General features: G+C 32.9%; 1 protein-coding gene across 6 annotated transcripts in view; it reads left to right on the top strand.

Moving 5' to 3' along the window:
• LOC147073836 (rho guanine nucleotide exchange factor 10-like protein) overlaps window positions 1–22,573 on the top strand; it is a 532,434-nt gene that overhangs the window by 435,937 nt on the left and 73,924 nt on the right. The window lies entirely within an intron of this gene.

Genomic DNA, 22,573 nt, shown 5'->3' with positions numbered 1-22,573 from the left:
AGTATTGTTTTGTTTGAATTTGTTTTTTGCGTAATTTGAATAATATCACTTAATCATTTTACTCACAGTCTAAGGTTATGAGTTATGACTATACACAGACAAATCATCATTCATTTTAAATTTACTAAGAAATTAAACTTTCAAAGCTTTTGGTCTAATATATTTTCCAACTGTCAGAATTAGGTACTAACTAGTATCTAATTGTTGAATGTAGTTGCATATGGCTATTATACTATATCACAGCCTATTAAGCGAACGAAACCCACACTAACCTCTCTTCAAATAATATTGCTAAAACACATAGATGTTGCGTATTACGTTATGTATTTATATGTGTGTCTGTAACGCTGCACACACACACACACACACAAATATCGCACCTCGCAACTAAACCGCCACAAGTCCAAATTTACGTGTTTTGAGTTAATTACTACGTTTAATTGTCTATCGTTCATAGTATATGTACAGAAAATTTCATATCTCTAAGTCATCAAATTCAAGTCAAAACTTCATTCAATATCTAAACATATTTCAAAAACCCAGTACAAAAATGCGAAAGGTAAAAACTTCAAAGCTGATTTTCTCTGTTTGACGATTTTTGGATTGTGGCAGTTTAGTTGCGATGGTGCGATATACTCTCTCTCTCTCTCTTTCTGACGTACGTCAATTTTCATACGAAAAATGTCGCGTCTTTGTTGCGCGATCGTATACATAGAATATTAACGTTGCATCCCTCTCATACGCGCTGCATTTTCTCACACATTCACTGTATTGTATTAAAGCTTCATTATTTATAAGAACTATTCTAATGAATCAATAAGAACACTCACCCGTACAGTGAAAGATATGATTTTGAACACTAGGTCAATATTTTTTATAATAATTTAATTTATGTATGTTTCTGGGGTTTTTTAAATTATGTATTTTCTTTGCTATTACAGTTATATTATTATATTGTATTACGACCAAGTATATAATATCTGTTCGGTGAATAAATGAACATTGTACATACGTTATAAATGCGGTGTTTTAATTTTCGCTAATGAAAAGGCAATGAACTTTGTAATGTAATTAATTATATTTCCAAATGTATTAATGACATTCTTTCAGTATTGAGAATTCAAAGAAATTTATGCTAATATTGTAAAAAAAATACGTAGTTTTATATTGACTCATTCTTTGCCAAGATTAGATCAAAAGTACTCACGGAAAAAATAACTAGACATGTCCGTGCGAACAAAATTGAATAATAGATGTCTTCATTAATTTTAGTGAAATATGTTCGAAAACGCCGGCTGTCATTTTCGACCTATGTTTGTTTTCCGTATGGAGATGTCTAACTATGAAGATCTTATCTATCGCATGATTAAACGTCTGTATCTCTTTTTACTTTCACCCGGTCATTCTATATGTACCAGAATGCCTGCTATCACAAGCAATTCCCTATACACCGCTACAGGTAATATTAATCAGCTGTTCTGTTGCATGTTACGCTTTGAATTGTTTCGAATGAAACATATTATGCGAGACAACGGTGCTGTATAATACGCTCATTAGATACCATGACATTGCGAGAGATAAAACTACATACTACCTATATTATGTTCCTACTCACTTTGTCCCATACAATGGCATGATAAAGATATTCATGCGACAATGTAAATACTGAAGAAAATTTGCAACTACTTAACAGTTTTCTTTGTAGTTCATATAACAATATGAATTAGGTACCGAGTTTAGAGTTAGAGTTTATGTTATAATATGAAGACATTTTTGTAGTCACAATACTGCTTCTTCTGGAAAATGACACCGGAAAACTGGAGGAGAATGGAACTAGCGAGGATAGTCCTTGGAATCACAAACACACTCACATACACCTGTATGCATAGGATCGTAACGACTATGGTCTGTAATTAGAATAGCCAACTATAATAATTGATATAAAATAATTATTATGAAAAGGATAAAGGACCTCGTGCTTAGGTGCCTCGAAAAATAGTCATACGCAATGCACGAGCCTCATTGGACATTCACTCAAACCATTGGTTCATTGATCTAAATAAAACACCCACGGAACTCAGCCAGTATTCTACCGCGGGATCCTGCTCGATATACCATGATGGCTTAATCTACTAGTTTTCTGTATCAGTGCAATTCAGTTGCACGTCGATTGCTGTAACAATCATGTAAATTAGACATGTCTTAGACATGGATCGCACCATAGGAATTTCAATCTTGAAAATGTAAAAATCTTGATTTCAGGGAGATTTTAAATAGGAAGCATTTACATGTCCATGACTTATTTCCTTAACCTGTTTACTTAAAAGTCATTATCAAATTAACCACAAGGCAGGCCGCATGACCTTGTCGTATCGCTTAGTTGTATTGCATCACTTACGGCCTGCCGCGAGTAAGAGAAAGAGAATAATATGTATACTAATACGTAATTTACACTTATCATCGTGCAGTACATAGGTTGAGTACCTACCCAAAACCGTTTTCAGGACAAATGGAAAATTGAGTATTTCTTTGTATTGGTGATATATAAGACGTGTTGTTGTTTAATTTGTAACACTCAATATCCTCATCTAAATATAATCCGTTTGAATTGATGAATGGCAATATAACGTGGTAGATCATTGTCAATTTTGATACTGGATAGTAGATCACAGCCTATTTGAAGTTGAACATGCCTGATGTATATTAAAATTATATAGGGGGTATTTTTGTAGTGTTACACGGATTGGGAAGGGCTGGTGTATGTATGACATATATGCGTTCATTGATCGATGATTAAAAATGGATAAGTCAAACAAACATATATGGACACGTCCGGATTTGATTCCTCCTTCTCAATCGGCTTCCATTTATTATCGCTTATGAAATCGTGTATCTGTCCTATATGAATTTCTATACGTCCATATTATCTCCGTACAAGCTAAATCTTTTATTTGCTTTATATGAAACCCTTTTATTAAATACTTACCAGTGATCAATCAAACAACTTTTCTCATTACCTCGATACCTTGACCCGCTTTTTTAACTTTCTCGAGTTACAGAGTATGATCAATTAACACACAAAAAAACCGGTAGAATTTGTTCACCGATACGCCTATCTGTGACACATTTTATGCATTATTTTGCATGGCAAATAAAATATTTTTTCAAGGCAATGAATGCAAAATCGCAAGTAGTCAATGATAATGCATTGTATTAAATCCAATGAAATCATTGTATAACCATAACGGATTAAGAAAGTTTTATTACATACAGTCGGCCTTCTTAGTCCAGTGCGTAAAGCACTGGCCTTTCATCCGTGTCTCCTGGTTCGATTCCCGATGATGTACAATTTATGTGAATTTTTCAAATTCTGAATGTATATCTATACTGCCCCCATAAGCAAAAACACAGCTAATGGGAAAAAGTCAATTTTGAGAAAAGAGCGGTTATCATGTTTTTCATTGCTGCTTCATTAAAAGTTAATCAATTTTAATAAATGTTTCGGTTTATAATAGATTATTTAAAAATTGATATTTTGATTACATAAGTATAAGTATAAAACTTATCTCACTGTTTCACTTTTTTTACTAACTACACTACTGTTTCTACTGTCATTAGGTCTTATGGGGTATTGTAGTGTTAAAAAGAATAAATGTATTTACTTTGGTTTTACAGTATTTTTTTTTACAACTATTACGAAGCTACATAAAACTAAGTGCATTCTTGCTAAGTTCAACATGCATATTCATAACAAAATGTAATTACTAGACTACTATTTAATAGGTTCCCTTACGAACATATTATTTTTCACAAAAACAAGTTTAAAAAAAAACATTTAGGTAGGTAGTTATCACTTATCAGTAATAACTGAAGTTACTTCAAACATGTTTTGTTTGTTGTACAACTAGTTTGATGGGGATGCTGCAATTGAACAGTGTTATTTACTAAGGAACCCTTTACTAAGGAAGGAAGGTTATCTACCCTTCTAAGGAAGAAGGCAGTAACTCGCAAAATTTGTGAAATTGAGATTATGAATGAATGCCATCCGTTAGGTAATTTTGAAAGCTATATATTCTGTTCACTTTAAAATCAGTATTATCACTAAAATACTGTTAAAATCCTTAGTGAAAAAATTGACATTTTCTAAAATAATACATTTTTTAGCAAAAAGGCAGTAATTGCACCTATTCATTGCAGTTATTGCTTGTTTATTATTAATTTGTTTGTATTTTAACATCCCACTAATAAAAGTTACCACCGTTTTTTATTAATTCACAGTAATAAAGTTTGAGAAAAAACACATATGTCATTTATCTCGAAAGTGTGTGAGAGTCAGTTACTGCCTTCTTCCTAAGAAGGGCAGTATTCCGCTTGCATTTATTATTAGAAATCCATATATTAAATTCTACAGACTAGTCTATTATTCGATAATTATTTCGATTGTCACAGAATTATTAACACAAGTACAAATATAAACGATTTGTTTCTACTTAAGTTTGAGAGTCAATAAATCATTGGTTCTATGACGTCAAATTGCAATATTGCATAGTGTTACGTATTTAAAACATTCATTCCGTCACGTTGGCAGCCCGCCATCCGCCATTTGTCGGCGTCTGCATTCTTATGCAGTACAGCCAACTTGTGTGCACTAAGGGAAATATACTTTTATCAATTCAAGACAGGTGGTGTCTGCTTTTCAACTTTTTTATAATTACAATGATACCCATTATTAAAGCCATTCATCGCCGCAGTAAACGTTCGCATTTATCCATACTGATACGACGCGATTCGGACACAATTAATAGCGTCTATGTAAACAAAAATACATCATATTATAGGTACCTATACCTACATAATAATATAAGTGTCATACGTATTAGAAAAAAAATTAAAACATTTATACCGAACGTGACTGGCATCTATCAGATTCCATGCATATTATGATTTTGACAATATAATTTAATATTGGCGATAAACTTTTGTCATTTTGTGTGTTACAATAATTAATATATATATTAGTTATATATATTGATTCCTGGAAGCGCATCTCTCTTTTTTTGATTTTTATCATCGAAAAATATTGGCAAAAGCACATTGCCAGCAATGGGATGGGTGCAGGTTCAATTCCAGCTTGATACAAATCTTTTTCAAACATATATTTATGAACCTTTATTTCCGATGGTCTTTCTGAAACTGTTGTAATATTGGTTAGTTTTAATTAGTAGTTCATCTAATGGAAATTTAACTATATATATATATATATATATGAAACAATAGCGTGCGAATCATAAACGCAGTTGTAAGAAAATGGCATGTCACGAGTGTAGGTAGTTAGTTATACAAGTTCTATAACACGGCGCCGATTGTTAACTACAAGTTTATAGTTATATCAATACAAATGCAACAAGATTCCAATAATCTAAAGATTTATTTTTATACCTATTTGTATAAAACAATGTTTAAAATTCTCCATCGCGGAGTTACACATTGAGAATAATTGTTTAATTTATTATACTTATTATGATTGTACAATGTGCATTAGTAATACTGTATTGCAGATCATCGAAGTATTGTTTTTTTCCTTATCGTTATTTATATCAAATATTAATAATTAAATACGTCATAAGTCAAAATCTCTTAATATAGAGTTATCAATAATATTTTAATATTATAAGTTATAACAAAAAAACTGTCTTTACGAACTTACCCACACCTATAGTTGAATAAATTATTTTGTAGCCAGATCGCACAAAAAATATTTTTATGTTATACAGGCGGCCCTCGACTTTCGTACGTAAGTGGTTCCTGAAAATGTGTTCGAATGTTGAAAGTTCGAAAGTAGGGGGATGTAAAAAAAACATCACAAAGTATATTTTAATTATTTATTTATCAATAGGCATAAGCGTTGGACTACAAAGCCGTGGGTCCCAGGTTCGAATCCCGGGTCTGGCAAGTACAAAAAAATTGTTTTTCAATTTGTGTGTGTCAGGGTATGGACCTAATAGGTTGAGCAAGTGGCTGACATCCATTTCTCGTAAAAAACAAAATCTGTCAATACAAACCTCCACTCTGTGGAGGCCCATATGATCCTATCAGGATCGGACATGGTCGGTAATAAATAATAAAGTTAACGAGGCGTATTAGCAATCGGGTGTTTTCTTTATAAACTTGTCAAGAGATTGATAAATACCACCCTTTTACGTATTTGAGAAGGTGGTGGGGAGCGGAGAAGAGTGGAGCGACTGCATGGAATCGCACAGTTTTTGCACTATCAACAAAAATCAAAATTTTGAGAAATTAACGAAATAGCGAATTGTGCGAAAGTAGAACTGTCGAAAGTCGAGGGTCGCCTGACGTACGTTGTATTTAAAAAAAAGTATTTGAAAACTTCAATTATACCTTAATGTCATTAATCCATCGTAAATGAGTCATCGTCATATATAAGGATTTTTCTTTCGTAATAATTACAACTCAAATCTCTTAATTATCATAATTTCAGTTCGATACCATCGCTAGTGCGCTTTCTATATTTACATCTACATAATGGCGCTTTATGCGATGACAGTATTACGTCACGCGCTTTTTGCATGCTGGCGGTATTGCAACGGTTTTAGTTCCAGAAACAACCGCCGTGACGTGTATGTCTTGATATAGAAGCCGCAGTCTAACCACCTGTTATTGGGTGAACGCTGTATGGGATAAATCTTTGGGCTTAATAGGATAAATTTACATAATTTAAGTGACACGGTCACAGGCTAAACTAATTTATTGTACACAATTGAAGTAAATATAAGGGTAGGAAGTAGAAAACATGATTAGAAAAATAGGTATTTTTCCAGAATGTTTTATTTTAAATTATTGTAAGAATAAAATTAACGTACTTATTCAAATTTACACGTTTGAAATTTGACTCTTATTACTATATAAAATAAATAAGATTTCATTTCCGTCATTTTCATCTGTGGGTAATTATGAAGGTACTCGTATAATACGAAAACATAATATTTGTATGTCAGACGAAACTTTAAGTTAAACTACTATTTTCACACTTCGTCCAAATAATTAATAATACGCCAATAGTAGAAAATTAAAAATTCATCAAATTTAATATTAGTTCATCACGATAATGCATAATTTTTGCCAAAATTCATGTTAATATAATTGCCAATTTATTCATAAAGCATAGTTATCTTGTGTCCAATTCGGCACCCGGAGATATAAATCGTGCAAGGTTCTTTTTTTTAACATCGTTAGATGACCACTTAGCCTTTACTATAGACATTAGTTATCACAATCAGCTGTAGTATATGTTTGCATACAAAATGTGCCGTACACGTGCATCTAAAAATAAACAATTGGGTACAAAGATCAATTATTTATTGATGTGTTACTTGAAAAATCGCCGTGATTATCGTCTTTGCGAAGGCCAGACTCCGTATATGGTATTAGCAAGCTGTGTTCTGGCGTCCAGGACGTACACAGCGTTTCATCACGTGATTCCAACATTAGCTTGTATCATTACAGTTTGCAGCATTCAGCATCAATTTTTTTTTTAATATAAAACTTCAGAACATGTTCTTTGTTTTGTCCCCTTGTTCTTCAGACTTTCCAGCATTTTTCAGCATTAGCCCTTCCGGGAAATCGTATGCCATATATCCGTGATATTCTTCGTAGTTTCCCCAATTTTTGTTTCATTTGCTAAACACTGCTGGGCTCTGAATTAGTTCTCTCCATTTTATGTTATCTTTTGCTAACCAAATGTCTTTAAATGATTTTCTTCAATCGATTGCCTCTTACTTACTGCAAGTCTTATACATCTTTTCCATACCATACTACCAAGAACTGGTATTTCAAAACATTCTAGACATTTTAGACATTCAATACAATACACTTGAAGGACTGCACTATATATCGAAGGCAGACATACATATGTCCCTGCTCATTAAAAATAAATTTAAATATTATCTATATATAACAAAAAACGAAGCTAATCATACATACAGCAAAAATTGTGTGAAGAGATCTTGACGCCCGCAGTAAGACGCCGCAATTTTTTTTAAATACAAGATAATTGGCCTTTGTAGCAACCAGGTCGTACAGCCCGATGGGCCCGACGGCTGGTTGAACCGACTTGGGCATCTCTTCCCTCTCGGAGCACATTTTAAAATTACAATTACAATCAATTGAACTGACCAGAATTCTTAGGTGTGATTGTCTCGACTATCAGTCAAGTCGACCTGTTGGCGCCTTAAGACGCCGCGGCCTGTTTTTTTTAACCATACATAATGCGACCAACTCTTTTGTAGTTCAGTAGAGAATAATAAAATGTCATTGATTATTGGAAATCGCTTCGAGTTATGTATTATTTTATTATTATCGAATGTCGATAACATCAATTATGTCATTGATCATGGTAAGAAAATGATTTAATCATAGCAGAGTTTCGCAAACTGTTTTATCTTGTATTACGTCCAAAATTTTGACAAAATATCGTATATTTTGTGTTAGAAATTGAATAGAATGATTTTATTATTATATATTCCAAATAAATGTATGTATCCCGTAATTAAACAGTGTTTATTATTTTCTAAAACATTAGGTGCTGTTATCATAAGATCGAGATGTATCAGCCACAATACGCGGTCTATACTAAACATAAGCACACGACTGTCCGCAAATAGAAAAGTGTAAAGTGTACGTGAAAAATGACACTAACGGGCGTGTTCTTTCGGTCGATATCAATGTGCATTGAATTTTCATTGAATATTAGGATAGAAAAAACTATTCTGCTCTGATAATCCTTTTAAAAATCTCGATTCCTCATTTACCACATGACGACTATAATAAGTGCCGCTAGTAGTCAAATGTAAACATAATATTATATTTACATATAATGTCACAAATTTTTCTAAAAGAACTATACTTTTGTACTTACGGCATTCATCTACCCAGCACTTTAATTGTAAAATAGTTATATAACTTCGATTACATATTTTATTGCTTACCTATTTGTCTGTTAATAGTGTCTGTAACTGGATTATTGGATTTTCTGAATGATGAAACTAGTACTTACCTATCTTCATTAAGCAATTAATTATAATTATACAATTAATATAACATTACACATTTAGGAAAGTGTCGGTTATTCTCGTTTCATTAAAAAATACAAACTAGCAGCCAATAATATCTTAAATTTCTCTTTGAAGGTATCCTTAGTCCTTAAATGCTCGTGTCGGCACCCTCTATTACAGTGCATTTACGAGCACGCTTTTTCGTTGGGCATACAATATACAAGTCACCGCACTCTCCACCTGATTTATTCGGCATTCCTGGTCCCGAAATAAAACTGCATAAATTAATGAACAGGATCGCAATCGCGAACAGGCTTTGCCGAATCAAAAACCGCACCACTTATATCGGTGCGTAGTAGAGATTGTAGCTTTGATTTTGCGAACATCTTGCATACAACTGCATGACCATACATACAATGTAGGTAATATTTTTTGGCCCGCCAAGTCGATATAAATTACATTTTCTGTTTAAATTACGAACTAAAATTGAAACTACCAATTCTCGGTGATAACGAACCAGGCTCAAGTTCAACATTATAATTCTATTGGAGAACTACAAGGTTCTAAGTGTTTGTCCTTGGCGAAACAAAAGTAACAATGAAGCAGCTTAGAATACTACTTCATTATTGGGTTTGTTTTCTCAAGCATGAACACTTAGAATCTTATAGTGTTAGGCTCGTGCTTTATGATATGTAGGTACATAATAATATTCCACAGATATATTTGATTTGACACAGATCAAAAAACTATTATAATAGTTCAGTATTTATTTTAATTAATTACTATATACCTACATTATTACATTATATCACGATGTTCAATGCTAATATTATGATCATACGGGTTTCCACAGGGTGGAGGTTGTAATAACAGACTTTTGCTTTTACTAGACATGGATGCTAGCCACTTGCTCAACCTATTAGTCTCATGCTCTGGATCAAAACACACATTAATTAATTTTTGCCCAAAAATAGTTTATATGTTATCTCTTACCAGCCGATATAATTAAATGTCTTACTTATAATAAGTATTATTATATTATAATAAACTTCGTACGATTTGCAAGATTTAAGAAAGAAACATTCTTATTGAATATAACTAAACACCTCAGAAATCATCATGACTATTAGTTAGTTTCTTCGTAATTAGGTAGGATACATTGAACGCAATCCAGTGGATACAGCTTCAAGTCCTGTCCGGCGCCATATGTTATCAAAGATTCTTTCTAACAGATAGGTATGTTTCTGAGGTGTCTATTATTATCAACTTACCTTCTCTTGGGATACCATCGACATTCAGCAATTTATCACATAGACAAGCATCAATCATCAGAGTACCTACTTAGTCTTTTTTTTGTATTTTCTGTTGTCAAAAAAATTCCGCGTATTTACTTCCTACCTATTCGATTTATAATCCAGTTTTTATTTGCCTGAATATTATTTTCAGCATCGGATGATCTGGTGAAGCAAACTTTAATCGAACATTTCGGGAGAAATTTGACGTGACATTAGTATGTTCAAAACATTCATATAAAATTTAAAGTATCATTTTTGCCTCTTTGGCTCTCTTACCTTATTGCGACATGTTCGGGAATGCAATCTTTAAAATGGGTTTCCAAAACTGGTTTCCAGATATTGATCAGGGTCCAGAGTCCACCTGACGTCAATTTTTTGAGTTCTAATTAGGTTTTATAAGTACAAAGAGCAAACCACCTTTACATATAGAGGTAGTAGCTCTTTCATACAGAATAATATTTTGAGAGTTTTTGCACCATTTAGTAACATGTGCATTGAGATAGTTTTATATGTATGAGTACAATATGCATATATTATATTTATATAGGTACTGCTTGTTGTTTTGTTTGTCTTTATTTTAAAACACTTTCTGCTATGCGAAGGAGTGAAGGCAGGCGTCCGTATGCCTCCCGATGTTTGTACGCATGCAACGGTTGATCTAAATCGAAATTGTCTACTATTTAATGTAACATTTTACCAATGACATTAATATGGACGAAGCAAATGTGAAATGACACTCACTTTTTTGTCGGATCTGCCGAATGGCATAATCTGTTCTAATGCCATTACAATAAAGGTGATATTGCTATAAATTCCCGATGCTTTTTGTCGTGTCTGCCGAATGGTTCGGTTCGAACGGGTTCGCTCAAATGAACATTGACACTAGAAACACTGTTCTAACGCCATTACAATAAAGGTCATATTGCTATAAATTCCCGATGCGTGATATCGCATAATGGAAATTGCGTGGCGTCTACCTATACATGTGTGAATGTCGCTATGCGCGAATTTACTTGCTAGCTACTGTATTGAGTGCGTTGTCCATTAATAATGTCATTGCATTTTACAGAAGAAAAGTTCACGAAAATCAACCGCTTTTTAATAAACAACACCCACATGATTTGGAAATCTGACATCTTCACGGATTTGCTCCATCCCTCTTGGTATTCAACGGCACGTCAATGGGAAACCTGTCCGCACTCTTGATTTGTGTCTGTCCTATGTATGTGCTAAAAAATTCATAGAAAACCGCCTTATTTATGGAATTGCTCCGAGTGATATCCGTGTTATTTCGGACCAATAAAATAACGGAAACGTGTTACCGTGTTAACTATTTAGAAATAGCCCTGCAGTATTGTAAAACTATGGAAAACAAACACGTTCTTTTTCATTTTTTTTTTTTAAATATGACTTATGGCTTTTTATTTTATGATGGCAGTCCTCTGACCACCACTTTCGTATCTTTATAATTTATAACTGGTCTTAATTCACCGCAATAATTCGAATCTTAATACATTGGACGCTAAAGACGCGCCCGGCGCGTAACGATTAGGTGGCCATTCGGTATAATTAGCATGCTATTTACATGTGTGGTACTTAAAAAATAATTATCTAGTCAGCAGTCAATGTGCTAAACCCCGTTAACATGTGCATAGATTTACTGCTAACAGCTCGTATTTGTAAAAATGCACTTGTAAATACGTATTATCGTGCAAATTGCAAGATTACATTCACGCGACAATTGGACTATGCGATATCTGCGCCTGCGCAGTAGAACGATAGTGGCGAACCTGCCGGTAAAAAACGAACTACGCCGCGCAGAGTCATTGACCGATTTTCATGACCCGTCAAATAGTACCATACAATGACAACATCGCGTCTCGCTTACTCTTGAAGCAGTCAGCACTTTTACGTGTAAACAGTTATTATAGCGATAGTTTAAGACGGTACTTCAGTGAAACGGCAAATAATTTTCAACTATAGGTGCGACGAAATTTTGCACTCGTTGGCAATCGGAGAGCGAACGTCGAGCTGTGAACACGTCAATTTGTTTCTTGTTAATTCTTAAATCGTGTAAAGATGACTAAAAAACCTTACCCATTTACTTGAAAAAGAAAACATGTCAATGAATATATTATTATTGTTACTAATAGAACAATAAACAGAACCTTAAATTGACGCATGTTGGATTTATGTGACAAATTATATTTTGTTCGCCACGCGTCATTTGCACAATCCGCGCATCGCCTAGCCACGATCTTTTTAGACCATGCCTCAACTGAGGTATAGCCTTAAAATACACACTATTGGTGCCAGGCGCTATAAGACAATACGTTTTAATGTGAATACGAAATATAGCCTTCTGACGGGTAAAAATACTTCATTATATTATATTATATTATTATATCCACCTTTGTTAATCGTAGTTATGACGTCACTAAAAACATCGTTGATTAACTACTGTATTATACAACCTCACGTTATGCCTGCCAATAAATTATTTCTTAATTTTATTATCAATTGTAATTAATAGTTACTATACTTTGTCATCGTTTCAAGTTAATCAGTATTAATTATATAAATTGTCTGTATATACTCAGTTTATAATAATAACGTCATGTCTTATTTAAAATTAAAATTGTTATCAATCTACATTCCGTACATTTCTGAGAATAATAATTAGAGACTTTGGTTTATTAAGTAATTAAATTAACTACGTCATATTTATAGATGGGTATATTATATTTTAAATATTGTTAGAAGATAATAACGGTGATCTCTCGACAGCAACTGATATTAAATTTCATTTAGTGAAGCAATCGTACTTTTTTTTCGTTAGATAATAATATTATTTTATTTTTACATACTTCGAGATTCTCTTCATGAGTTTTTTTTTTTTTTTTAAATTTTATTGGTACTTTGATACGTCTCATAAACATGAGATATTTTGGATCACCTTAACCTCTCAGTCCACGTGAGTCATGCACAATATAGTGCAAGGTTTTAATGCAATATTGTACCTACTTAAATTGTACAATATTATTTATATTGAATCATGTCGACTATGTTTAGGAAAAAGGGCGTAACCCTCAATTTTTCGAAAAGTGCTTTTATTAGATATTAACAATGTATACAACTAAATACACGTTCTATAAAGAGGAAGTAAGCCGCAAAATCCTAATTGTTATCTAAATTCAGGTTTTAATTGAGATTAATTAATTTTTAATTTATGGAAAAAAGCATTTATCCTCAATTGTAATGATTTTTCTGTAATAAATTCTTTAATTATTATTAGATCGAAAACATATTACACCAAATCATCAATCATCATGCGCCCAATGTCTGTGCCTATTTTAAAAAATATATTAAACTAAAAACTCTCAAAAAACGTTTTTTGCCTCTCCTGTAAAATTTGATTAGTGAGGGTTACGTCCTTTTTCCTAAACACGGTCGATGGTGAATCTGTTTCTAGCTTTTTACCATATTGAATAATATGTCAGTTCAATCAATAGCAACAATATTTCTTTCTTTGAATACTGTGTGAGTGTGTTTTATATGATTTTTTTTTTATATTCGCGTAATCTTAATGGTACTCAAGTTATTCAATATACTTAATGTAATAATATAAAAACTATCTTGTTAATCTCTCGATCGTACTGATATACCTACAGCTGATATCGGATAGATACGTACAACTTTTAACCTAAAAATTGTAGGTAATATTGACTTCCAACATTCAAAGAAAAACAAAACTTAATTTACAGCTATGTATATATAACTGGAATATTAAATAGTGGCTAAATAACTATAAATAATAAGATATGATATAATAATGAACACTGCATTATATACATACAGCATCTAAATATTATTTGCTCGTGTGGACATGTTAGCAGAGTTATGATAAAAATATATTGCTTTCTCCTCTGCGTATACCCGTAACCAAATCCTATAAAAACAATTAGAACGAGAATTTGTAATGTGTGCCCTTGTTGTAATGTAGGTAGAAGTTATGTTTCAAGCACATTAAAATATATCTAGTGCTCTGACTCCAATAATCGACATAACTTGCGACATACGTGAAAATAATATTTCTAGCAATCAATCCAAGTTGAAATTAACGTTAAAAATATAAACAATGCGTTATCTGGTAATTATTTGGTGCAGAATTGAAGTCGTGAAGTAGAAAAATTAGATACTAACATAATATTTAAAATACAATTTTGTATGTATGGTGAAACCACCCAATGAGTTGTGTAGTAGGGCCAGAGCGTAGCTAGTGTACTCAGTTGAAAATCTTCACAATGGTACCTGTGTACCAAGCCGTACCATCATACGACCAGTTGAGCCTGCGCAGCTATTCTTAACAGTTAACACTTTAGCACGCTTCCGTTATTTTCATTGGTCCAAATTAACACGGAAGCTATTGCATACACAAGTCGGTTATCAGCAGCAATCGGCGGTTATCTACAATAATTAGTAAATTCGTAATACGGCGAAAATTTAAGTTGCATAAATGGATGTGAAATACGCCTCGATACAAATTCGGGTATATTCGTGCCGAGGTACAGTGTTGCCAAGTCAAAATTTGAAATTTCAGTAGAATGTGGAAAAAAATTTCAGTAGATTCAACAAAATATCAGTAGATTTCTGTTCCTCAATTTAGAAGAGAAATATTTTGCCGCGGGCCGCAGATTTTTCATAGTCGGCTCGTTTGTTTAGGTATTTAGGTTTTTTCAGTATATTGCCAACGACCAACGTCCACTGCAATGCCGTGTGTCTGCAGCCTAAGAACTTTTCAACTTTGGTAACGTATCAGTATTTTTTCATTGGCTATTCGTCATTTAAGTTTTCTCTCAGTATAATATTCTAATATCTTAAAACTTGGCTAGTTTCTTACTTCCGATGAGTTTATTTGTTTAAAAGCGAAGCGATGCATGTGTTACACCGAATGTGCGAAATTGACTATTACATGAAATGGGCAAAATTTTGGCTAATTCATGTAATAGTCAAGCCTGTTGCCTTATTCATGAATTAGGTAATTTTTCTGCTGAGTACATGAATTCGCCACGGTATGGCTGTCAACATTTTTTTTTTTGCGCATAGTAAATGGATATGAACGTCATTCAAATCAATGACATTTGACACATTTGTTTAGTTCCAAAAAACACCACGGAGCGCGATCACATATTTTGACCATAGATAATATAAATGTACATTTTGACCAATCCATGAGCATTTGATACATTTAGTTTAGTTGCAAAAAATACCACCGTAGCGCTACTATCTAATGTGTCCAAGACATGAAGTAGGCAGAAAAATTACTGCCGATTTCACGCACTCTCCAGATATTTTGTCTAATTCATGATCATTCGGCGTAACACATGTACCACGCGGTGTTGCAACTTGCAGCAAACCAACACTATTTATTGTGGATCTTCCCAGATTCCAACTTGTTCTGATTAGAATTTGGCACTAACATGTTAGGTGCGCAGCATTTTAGTAATATTATCAATTTATTAACAACTACTTAAAGTCATTAAAAACTTAATTGGTGATATATGTTTGCAACTTGCACCTTGTATCATTTGGACACGGCATTAAAAATAAAACAGGCAATACGAGAAATAAATAAAAGGAACCGAGTAAAACGAGTTTATTGCCTATAATTCTGTTATCGAAAATACATTTCCTCGCACACTTGACCTTAACATTTTATCATGAAGACTTGTTTCATAATTTCATCTCAATATTGTTTTTTTTTTGACAATTCAATAAAGTACCTAACAATGCAATAAATAATCTAACGGTACTGCAAGCAGTGTTAAATTTCTCGTGATGGGTCATACGAGTAAAAATTACCTTTTACTTTTATTCAATTTTATTTATTTTCTTTGTATTGTCAAACTAACGTTATTTACGTGTTTTGAATAAAATAACATACTAGGTACTACGTATTCGTAACTTATATTATATTCCAACGTGTATTTTTTCAACTATCGATTAGTAGTTTTGATTTTGACTTGAACTGACTCTGAACTGATACCAGTGGCGTGCCGTCCATACATGCTTTATATGCGGAGCATCTCCATAAATAATATTATGTAATTTTACTTAACTATACTTATTCCAAAGGTTCTACTCATAAAAAAAAAACAGTTGGATGTGCGTGGCAGCGAATAACTAGGAACGATGTAGGGTGGAAGGAACTGGGGTGCCCTTCATCCATCAGTGACTGCATCGACCCCGACTGACGATGATGATATTAGGTACATTATACAAAGTGGTCGATAAACGGACTTCTAGATTGCGCTTTTTTCGAGCCAGTGCATATGCCCGAAATCATATTTAAACACTTCTTTCGACCATATCCGATCCTAATAGGATCATATGGGCCTCCACAGAGTGGAGGTTTGTATTGACAGATTTTTCATTTTACGAGAAATGGATGTCAGCCACTTGCTCAACCTATTAGGTCCATACTCTGACTCATACACAAATTGAAAAACAATATGTGTACTTGCCAGACCCAGGATTCGAACCTGGGACCCTCGACTCTATAGGCCGGCATTTAAGCCACTCGGCCATCGTGGGTGTAATTTAAACACTAATAGTATAAAATTTTCTTTCCAGTAAAGCCAATACCACGATTCGTATGTGTTTTATTTCATTTTAAAGCGCTATACCTCTAAAAAAATCCGATAGAAACAACTAAATTTTCTTTTGGCAGTCCTAAAAAGTAGTGATTTTAGACTTACTTAATTACTACAACTTCACCCAGTCACGCCCAAGTGTTGGGGCATAGGGTAAGCGGAAGGTCGCCCCACTTCTCTCGGTCCATCGCCATGCCAGACCTGTAGCACGTATATCGCTTCTGTAGCACCTCTGCAGGAGAGCCGGCCACGGCGGCAGAACCTTGAGATTGTGCAACAATGGTACGGAATGTCGCACTCTGGCGACATCCGGAACACATCTACCAGTCCTGTAAAGCGTATCTTCGTGATTAATTCAACCATCGAGGTCTACCGTATCCGCAACCCTTTCCTGATTACTTTGATAATATTGTAATTGAGAGTTGTTAATAGCGGTTTGTAATAAAATACAACGCTGAAACTTATATTCTTGATCCCATACGAAAATTATGTCCTGAATATTAAAAGAAAACTCTTAAAAACTGAAAATTCTTTTCTACCTACTCCATAGTACGTAACATGATAGAATATAAACATAATTTTTTTTTATAATTTTGCTTTTACAATTTCGCATAAGAAAAGCTCATCAATCATAATAGAGTTTTTATTAACTGGCCGATTTTTTACATTTTCTTTTATTTTTCCGCATAATTTCATCACTTTAATATATTTTGTTTCCTATCATCACCTATAAAACAACCCCATTCTACGAACGAAATATTCTAAAATAACAACGTCATGCACGACTTCATGTAGAGTTTGCTATCATTGTTTCTAAAATAAATTTATATTATAATTATAACGAACCAAACCAAGCAAAGTTTTATATGAACTCGTGAGTATTTTTCTGACTTTGTTTCTAACGATAGAATATATAAAAAAATATATTCATATTACAGAATGAGAATAGAATTCATCAATCTTTGGTAATGGATCCCTCGAACTTTTCTGGTTTTGTTTCTAAAGCTGCTTGCCTCATTGCTTAGCATTGACCTTTCGCGTAGATTCTGATAAAATTGTGATGAAAGACGTAAAATATTTTACTCGGGTAGATAAAATGAGAACGGCGGCGATCAACCGAGATGAAAGGGTTGTAGACAGAGGCGGATTAGTGGTTTTAAATCGGCCCAGAAAATAAAATTATACGTAAACATTGTAACAAAGTGTATACATAAAAATGGATTATCCGTAAATATTGAACGGCTCGGATAGCGATACAAATGTAATAAAAAAATACAGGCAGAAATTAATATACTTAATTGTAATTATTTTTGAATCTATACGATTTGCATGTTTATTGTAATTCATTGAGTAAAACGTAAAAATAAATTTTGGACTGATATACGTACTGGGATTTCGTTCGGTGTTCCGCCGGCCCAATACACCCCTTGTTGAAGATATTACGTTCTGGGGTTACGTAATTCAGTGGCTCGTTTAACCCGTGATGTAATATTAATACGGTAGGTAGTAATAATAATCTCCATTTTTATTTGGCAGATAACAGGGATAATTTGAATTAATTGCGTCTTTATTTACTGTATAAATTGTTAATGTTCTGGATGGTACTATGGAAAATTGTATTTTAGTATTTTCAGATTATTTTTCTAGTGTCAATAACTGATTCTCTCTCGTATTATATTCCACTCCCTTCTAATTCTTCATAAAACACATGTATACATTTGTGTACCTATGTATACGTATGTTATGTTGCATTGGCGAATGGTGGAGGTAGGCTGTTAAAATCCGCCATACATAGTGCACATTAAACTTTGTCAGTCATACGTATTTGTTTCCATTGAAATAAGACTGGCATTGGTTAGTTTTTCAAATTCAATTAAACCTAGCCATGATAGATAATGATCAAAAAGTTCTCGTCTATCTATAAAATATCTAAAATTATGCAATTAAATCATACATAACTTTGGCTATTTTATAGATAGAATAATATTTTTTATCTATTATAGTTTGCTTTAGTCACGGCTAGGGAATCCAATCCCGAGCCAAAATTCTGATCCCGGGATTTCGGGATTACAATTTGACAATCCCGGGATCCCGGGACTGGTCCCGGGATTGGCATCTTTTCAATTGTTAATATAACATTTTTATATTTACAAATAACATTGATAAAATCGATCAAAGATAAATCTAGTATAATTTATACTATTTAAGACATTTATTATTTACGTTCAATCTTGGAAATACACAAGTTTATTGGAGTAAATAATATTGTAATATAAATAATAATGTGAATTTAATAGGATATTGCTGTTTCTGATAATAAAGACTTAATAAATGGATTAGCGAGATTTAAAATAGTAAAGGAAATAATCATGGCGTACTTATGGCCTTTCCGTTTCATAAATCTAATTAGTCAGCCAAATATGAAACTGCTGTAAAACGTATGATATCATGGTGGAATTACTTTGTTAAAAGTGCAGAGCATTGTTTTTTTCCAATCTTTCCATTTTTAATAATTTATGTGAAAAAAATAAAATGAATCGGCAACCTACACATGGGTATAAATCAAACTTCATTCAAACTCAGTTTATTTCTAATGTAGTTATTTTTTATCAAAAGTATTTTTTCTGTTATATTTCGCTTTTATTTTATTTTCCATAAAAATTGATCAATCAATCAATCAATCAAGACAAAAATCAATCCCGAAATCCCGGGATTATGTTTACCAATCCCGGGATTCATAGGTATCGAAAATAGCTCGGGATCCCGGGATTCGGGATCCCGGGATTGGATTCCCTACATCTAACAATTCACATTCTGAGTTACTCATTAAGAGTGTAACGTAGGCCTGCAATAAATACGACTTAATACTAAATACTAAAATCTAGGTACTATTTAAAATATATGGAGCAATCAATAATATAGTAAAACAAACTTTTTAGCTCCATTTTACCATCCATACGATTAACTATATTACATCCTTATACACATCGTCGCTATAGGATTTGTTTCCCGAATAGACCAAATGTCAATTTTTCAGGAGACGAAAAACAAATTTCATTGTCGTATTATGAAATATCAGTAGATGTATCAATCATTTTTTCTACACTGTATGATTGCAACATTATCTAAGAAAAGATTCCAAGAATAATATACTGGTATAAATCAGTAAATGCACAGAAAATGCGTTTTATTTACAAGTACTCGTTGTGGATATTCGGGAATTTTTTAGCGCTCTCTCAGAATTATGGATATTCGGGACAAAACAAGGACGTTCGGGACTTAAGACCGTAGCGTATTGCTGCACGGCCCACGGATTACTGAGTGGTCAAAAAGTACGCACCTCAAATGTTATATTTATTTACACGATAATTGTTAATGATTACTTTTACTATTTAAATACCTAATGATCGTAATAACCCAAGTTCGTAGGTAATAATAACATGCGGCATTCGCTTTTTTCGGTTGTTTTCGTAATAAGTAATAAAATAGTTTTTAATAATCTTTTTTTTTTATTCAACGAATAATTCACAAGATTTAAGAATGTACCATTCTAATTAATTAAAAATGTACCATTCTAATTAATTAAGAATGTACCATTCTGAGAAAATATATTATAACCAATAGAAAAAATCTTTTTGAAAAAAGTAAGACACCCGGCAGGAATCGTCCCTGCATCTCCTGGGTTTACGACCCAGTCCACAAATTATCCACTATGCTACGAGGTGACATACTTATGACGACAAACTTTAACTATTGGCCTTTTAATACCTGCTCATCAGTATTCTTCAAAATCAAGCGACTATCGGCGATCGGTTTTGGTTTATTAAATAAAAGTAGGTATCTACTACTTCAATTACTAACCGACGTCACGGATTTCTCCAATATTTTATGATGGTACTTACTCGTACTTGCTAACAATTTTATATTAATACTTTTTCCAAAAAAAAAAAAAAACTATGTATATTATTATATCTATATATTTCTATAATTAACAATTAAACTTATTACAAACCACCAAATAAATATTATATATTTACTATTGGAATGACAATACAAAATATTAGCATCTATAAATTAATTACCATTGGCTGCTAATATTAGGTAGGTAACAATATCCTAAGTATATAATATTTACCAAATAAATAGTTACTAACATACATATTAAATTAAATTAACTATCAGCGCATTCAAAAATAAATAATAGCATCGCCTTTATTTTCATAGAAATACCTAGATTAAAAGTAAAATAAAGACAAACAATGTTTAATTAATAATAATTTGAAATAATAATTATTTTTTACGTCATAGTAGTTGCCGGGTCACACTGTAGAATTCATATAACCGTTGGGATTTTGTGTCATTTATCAAAACAAAATGCAGTTATTTAGGTTAAAATACTCACTTCCAAAACTTTACTATAAGTTCAGGGCGAACTGGTGATGTATCAGCTATAAATGATCTCTTCAAATTTGATGAATTCACTATTAAAACAATAGTAACTTTAAAAACAATATCAATAAGACGAAATTTGAAAGATCATTCCGGACGGCCGAAAAATATGAAAGTGGGCGTGATTGTTTTAGAGCTGGACAGCGTGAATGTGGGAGCGAGATGCACGGCGTCAGCGCGGTTTGATTGGCTAAAAGTCATATTCGGGAAATAAAAACTGAGCCAGAGATTTATTTCGACCGAAATTAACTTGGATATTCAGGTACGAATAGTTGGACATTCGGGAGAACAACACGGAGTAATTGTAACTTAACATGGCGTATTCGGGTTTTTCAAAAAAATATCTCTGTTCCTAGATAAAAATATATTGTTTTTATAAATGATTTCGGTAGAGTTCGATAAAAGAAATTGAACTGTATTAAAATGTCGATTTCGACAAAAATGGATATTCGGGAAACAAATCCTATAGCGACGACATGGCACTTAATTATGTCTGAGATCAACCGATCCGACCACGTCCATTATTTAAGATTCATACTCCACAACCACACTATAGAATATAGATACCTACAAACAGACAGAGATGTTCAAATTTAATAAACATTTATATATACGAGGGTGGGTCAATAATTCCTTAGAAAAAAGCATTAAAACAGTTTTTATTTTTGTATTTTTTTTTTATTTCTCAACATAATCTCCTTGGAGCTCAATACACATGGTTAGACGTTTCTCAATTTTTTTTAAACCGTCAGAAAAATAAGTTTTCGGAAGGTCCTCAAAATAAGCATTTGTCCGATCGATGACTTCTTCATTTGAAAAAAAAACGTTGTCCACTTAGCCATTTTTTTAAGTTTGGGAAAAGGAAAAAGTCACTGGGGGCTAAATCTGGCGAATACGGTGGGTGGTCGACCAATTCGAACTTCAATTCTTCAATTTTAGCCATTGATCGTAAACATGTGTGAACACGGGCATTGTCCTGATGAAAGAGGATTTTTTTCCTGTTTAAATGAGGCCGTTTTTCTTCAATTTTGTTTTTTAGCTGGTCCAATAAAGATGCATAATAATCCCCTGTTATTGTTTTTCCTTTTTCCAAATAGTCAACGAA

The sequence above is a fragment of the Rhyacophila brunnea genome, unplaced genomic scaffold (assembly GCF_057557595.1).
Source record: "Rhyacophila brunnea isolate RB1 unplaced genomic scaffold, BYU_Rbru_1.0 scaffold_17, whole genome shotgun sequence".
In the NCBI taxonomy this organism is placed as follows: Eukaryota; Metazoa; Arthropoda; class Insecta; order Trichoptera; family Rhyacophilidae; genus Rhyacophila; species Rhyacophila brunnea.
This window is presented reverse-complemented; position numbering and strand designations above follow the sequence as displayed.